Genomic DNA, 5,215 nt, shown 5'->3' on the forward strand with positions numbered 1-5,215 from the left:
GAGAGAAAAACAGATCCCTTGCTACCCTGCTATAGCTGGACAGCTTTTCTTCAGCCCTGACCCCAGGACAGCTTCATCCAGCTGGCCTGCCCTGACTGCCTGCAGGCCCTGCTTGCCCCTGCCTGTCAGCCCTCCAGAGACAGACAGTGACCCCACAGACACAGTAGCTCTGCAGACTGCTTTTTTGAGGACATTGATGAAAAAGGAAAAACCTGCATTTTTTACTTTGATGAAAGTCAAAATGTTTAAGCCTTTCCATGTCCCAGCATGCCAAGCTGCTGACTTTTAATCTTTCGCATTACACACATTTAGTCAATGTACTTAAACTCCACCGATTGTTGTCATTTTACCATACTGTTCATATTGAACAAACATAAGTGTTTGGGAAGATTACTGTATATTTCCACTTTTGATCTGTATTTCCATCGTAAATTTGGTCTTTAATTTCAATTGGAAGGGGTATTAAAAGGTCTTAAAAAGTCTTAAATTTAACTTGTTTACACCTGTAGACACCCTGTGAAGCCCCGACCCCCCACTCCAGAGACAGTTGGTGACAGAGAGGCGCAGACATTAAGTTAAACATAGTTATGCCTTAAGAGTAGAGTAAAATATAGAGATTAAATGTGTAAATGGATGTTGAAACTCAGTTCTCTGAGTTGGTGCATGTCAGTTTAGGCAAAGGTTGTCTTTTAAACCTCTAGGTTTAAAAAGAATTCAGATTTGATTGGAATTCTCTTTTATAAATTTATAGTTGGATTTGACATTTAACAGCCATTGAATTCATTAAGCAAGTTGTTTAACTCAAACAAACAAGCGGAGCTGGTTCATGCAGGGGGACGCGAGACATAGCGCCTCATTAGCAGCGAGTCACTGGCAGCGCATCATATCGCACAGTAGGGGCACACCTTCTTAGCAGGGCGGGCTATTTAATCAGGATAGCGCTGCACTCTCTTTGCTAGTGCGACACAGGGTGCTTCTGTTTAATCTGCTGCCTCCGCCTCCCGGCCTCCACCCTTGGTTCTGTGTTTCCTGTTGTAGGGGGAATGCGTCGCTGCTCTCTGCTCGGAGGTCGAGACGGTGTCTCCGTTGGGTGCGGCAGGGAGCCGATGCAAGCAGAACCATAATGCCAAATCAAATGTTACAATGATGTGTTGTACCGTGTGAATAAGTATCAAGTAAATACTATACTGAGTCCTCCTGCCTGAACCATAACACAGTACATATGGTATACAAAGCTGCAGTCAGATTTGGCGAAATTGTTAGCTTGGAAGTTACGCCGAGACCTTAGCGCGTCACTAGCATCTCGTCATATCACGCAGTCGGAGCACAGCTAGATCATCAGCATCAGCGCTCTTGGGTACCCAGCATGCAGTGCGGCATGTCAAAAAACGCCAAGACTTGTGGAAAATAGTTTGGTTACAACAGCTACGCAAGGGATTTCAGTTGTTGCGTTCGTTCAGATGTTTGTAATATTGTTGTTTGTTAGTTAAAATAATCTTGTTGGTCACTCTGAGAGTGCATGTTATGTGGTTTAATGGGAAATTAAATGAGTCGCCCGGATTTCTTAGACATTGGCAAGGAGATGATCATTGGATGTGTCACAGTCCTGTTGCCAATGAGGCTCTTCTTGATTGTCAGTTGACTGTGGTTCTGGAAAGCGGTCTTCAAGCCATCTTTGAGAAATTCTTGAAACTGTGTTGCAATTAATGTGTTTAGATTGTAGGAGGCAATTTTTGGTCCGCTACAGCAGTGGTTCCCAACCCTGGTCCTCGGGACCCTCTGTCCTGCATGTTTTAGATGTTTCCCTGCTCCAACACACCTGATTCAAATGAATGATCATTAACAGGTTTCTGCAGAGCTGGATAACGACCCATTCATTTGAATCAGGTGTGTTGGGGCAGGGAAACATCTAAAACATGCAGGACAGGGGGTCCTGAGGACCAGGGTTGGGAACCACTGCGCTACAGCAATCATGCTTTGGCGTGACTTGCGCTGGAGGGAGGTAAATGACATGGATTCGGATAGTGTGCGGGCAGGTGTATTTTTATATAGGGTGAAATGGAATGAGAAATGTAGTACAAAATGTCTGAAATTTGTGTATTTATGTAAATGTCCACATTGCCTCGATATCTTTGTGTCGATAAATCTAATATCATTTTGACTGATGGTTTTGGAACACTTATTGGGTTCAAGATGACATCACGAAGTACCATCAACAATTTCACCTTGGTATGTCAATATATGATTGAATTAAATTGAATTGCTCCACAGCGCGCACGCTCCAAATTCTCACAGACTCATCCTGCCCCTTGACACCAGGGTGACCACTTGTCCCGGTTTGCGTTGTCGCACAGCATTTTCACTCCTTGTCCCGCACATCTCATATTGAATATGCTGTGCGATACAGCGCAAAGAGGGACAGGTGGTCAACCTACTTGACACGCGCGAGCTTGGCGAGACACACACACATCCTTTCTGGAAATGGTGTGCTGACCAAGCCCCCACCCTTGGTCTTTAGCTCCTGTTTCATTTCGCTTCCAATCGCAGCTCGCCGTTACGAATATACATTATTTTTCGGCGGCCATTGTTGTTTTCAACTGGAATCGCCTAATAGCCGTGTTGGATCAATGATTGGGTTCGTGAAAGTACACTACTCTTCAAATATGGTGAAGGTTTGAGCACCAGGTTAGATCGTGAGTTTGAAGTGACGGAAAACCAAACTCGAAAAGTAGCTAGCTTTTTCCCTCTGTGTAGTTGGTGAATCACGTAGGGCAGCTTTTAGGAGAACAAGCAATTCCCCACAGGCCTGTCTGCTCAGAATTTTGATTTGGGTTGTGAAAGTCTTTGTAATAAGCCTATGCGCCAGGGAGACCGCATAGGCTTACGCGGCAGCCATGTTTTGGTCGCGTCATGTTCATAAGTTCACCATTTTACAGTTTGGTCGACACCAAAACTACTTCTACTCCTAAACGTCAGAGGGCTGCTTTTTGAAGTCAAGAAGCCGCTGAAGATAGGCTTATTTGAAAGATCGTTCATAATGGCTATTTAATTTGTCATTTGCCTGAGAAAGCGACCTACGTTAACCAGGCTAGTTTAACTCGTCAGCCTATTTAAAGGTCTCTGACAGTCAGCATCACTGTTTACAGGCTAGGGTCGAGCTGGGGCCTGTACTACGAATCAAGATTTGACGTTAGCGAGGTAACTTCAGGTTCAACCCAGGGTTTTCTGTACTACGACGGTGGATCACTTGTTACCGGGGTAGATTGCCATGGTAACACATGCTGAACGGATAACCTGGTCGGGAGCAGGATAAGTTTGAGATCAGAGATGAACCGGTATAAAAACCCCGCCCACTAACTCATTCTTGAGAGGATAATGGCGTCACAGTTCATAGAAGACCCCGTGGAGCTTGGTGCGCGGATAGTGAGAGGTGCGCTCAGAAGAGCCAGAACTTTTAGAGACCGGCAAAATCCGTTGGCATTCCATGATGACCATCTTAATGAACTATATAGATTTTGAGCTGAGGGAATGACCTATCTTTGCCAGCTTCTTGAGCCGTATGTTGCAAATGCGACACATCGAAGCCGTGCGCTCCCAGTCCCACAGACTGTATGCATAGCGTTGCGGTATTTCGCAACGGGTACTTTCATGTACAGTGTGGGTGATGCGGAGAACATAAGTAAAAACATGGTCTGCCGCGCTATTCGCAAGGTGGTGCTTGCTTTAACGGCACATGTGGACACATTTGTTGTGTTCCCAGGGCACCTGCCCACACAGACAATAAAAGTGGGCTTTTATGAAATAGCAGGTAAATATTCACTTAAATTTAAACTTCATCTATAAATAATCCTGCATATGAAATATATATATAATAATATTGGATATTATATTCATCATACTCTTTAGGCTTCCCAAGGGTGATTGGGGCAATCAATTGCACCCATATCCCCATTGCTGCATCGCTGGAGGAGAATGAAGGCGACTTCATAAATCGCAGGTCATTCCACAGCATCGACGTTCAGGTAAAGCATAAAGGACAGGCTACACATGTTTGGTCATACTGGTAAAGGAGGAGTCCTTCTAATTCACATTGATGTATCCCTCACGTTAATGCTTTTATGTGGATGGATTTTAACACAAGATTATTTGCAGATGACTTGTGACCATCAGTGCTTGGTGACCAGCATTGAGGCAAAGTGGCCTGGGTCAGTCCATGACTCCAGGATCTTTTATGAGTCAGCACTGTGCCACAGACTAGAGCAAGGTATGGCAATTGCAACTAACATTTTGTATTGCATTTTGGTATGGCGATTATGCTAATATTAATTTTCTTCTTCAGGGCTCTTCAGTGGATTGCTGGTAGGGGGCCGAGGGTACGCCTGCCAGCCCTTTTTGATGACCCCCTATCCTGACCCCAACACACGGCACCGAATGCCTTTAATGTGGCCCTTAGCAGGACAAGGGTCAAGATAGAGATGACCTTTGGCATCCTGAAAGCACGCTTCAACTGCCTGCGTGGCCTCTGAGAGGCCCCAGACCGGGCTTGTCAAGTGGTGACAGCCTGTGACGTGCTCCACAATGTGGCCTCCATAAGAAGGGAGAGAGCACCACCTGTCAGCCAGAAACCCCCAGATGTGGTAGACCCTAACCCTAACCATCATCCTCGACTACCTACTGGCAGGGCCGGGAGAGACGCTATAATGCAGCTGTTTTTTGTTTAAGGGGAGACAGGCTAAGCCATTTTTCTTTACATTCAGTCATGTAGCGGCATTCTTTACCTTTTACTTTTCAGTTGGGCTATTTTGGTTCCATAGCATTTGAGCTATGTAGATTTTATTTGTGTCCTTGGACTAGGCACTTCACCCTACTTGCCCTGGGGGAATGTCCCTGTACTTACGCAAGTCGCTCTGGATAAGAGCGTCTGCTAAATGAGTAAATATAAATGTATTTAATGTTGCCACGATATTCAGAATATGGAATGATGAAAGATATCCAGAGTGCCCTCTTTAGAAACTTTGGACTCTTAATATGGTGACAAAATGAAACAAGGATTTGCATATTCTGTCTTTATCCAATGTTCTGATTTCCGTGCTGGAAATGTATGCAAATTATATCATATTTTACAACTTAATGCATCATTTGCTCATTGAAACATTTACAGGTGACTAGTATTGAAAACAATATTTGACCTAATATTAGTTATCAACTGCGGAGG

At 44.6% G+C, this 5,215-nt stretch overlaps 1 pseudogene; it reads left to right on the plus strand.

Moving 5' to 3' along the window:
* Positions 1–3,375: 3,375 nt before the first annotated feature.
* On the plus strand, positions 3,376–4,721 carry LOC124483737 (annotated as a pseudogene).
* The last annotated feature ends 494 nt before the right edge of the window (positions 4,722–5,215 follow it).

This window comes from Hypomesus transpacificus, chromosome 21 (assembly GCF_021917145.1).
Source record: "Hypomesus transpacificus isolate Combined female chromosome 21, fHypTra1, whole genome shotgun sequence".
Taxonomy (NCBI): Eukaryota; Metazoa; Chordata; class Actinopteri; order Osmeriformes; family Osmeridae; genus Hypomesus; species Hypomesus transpacificus.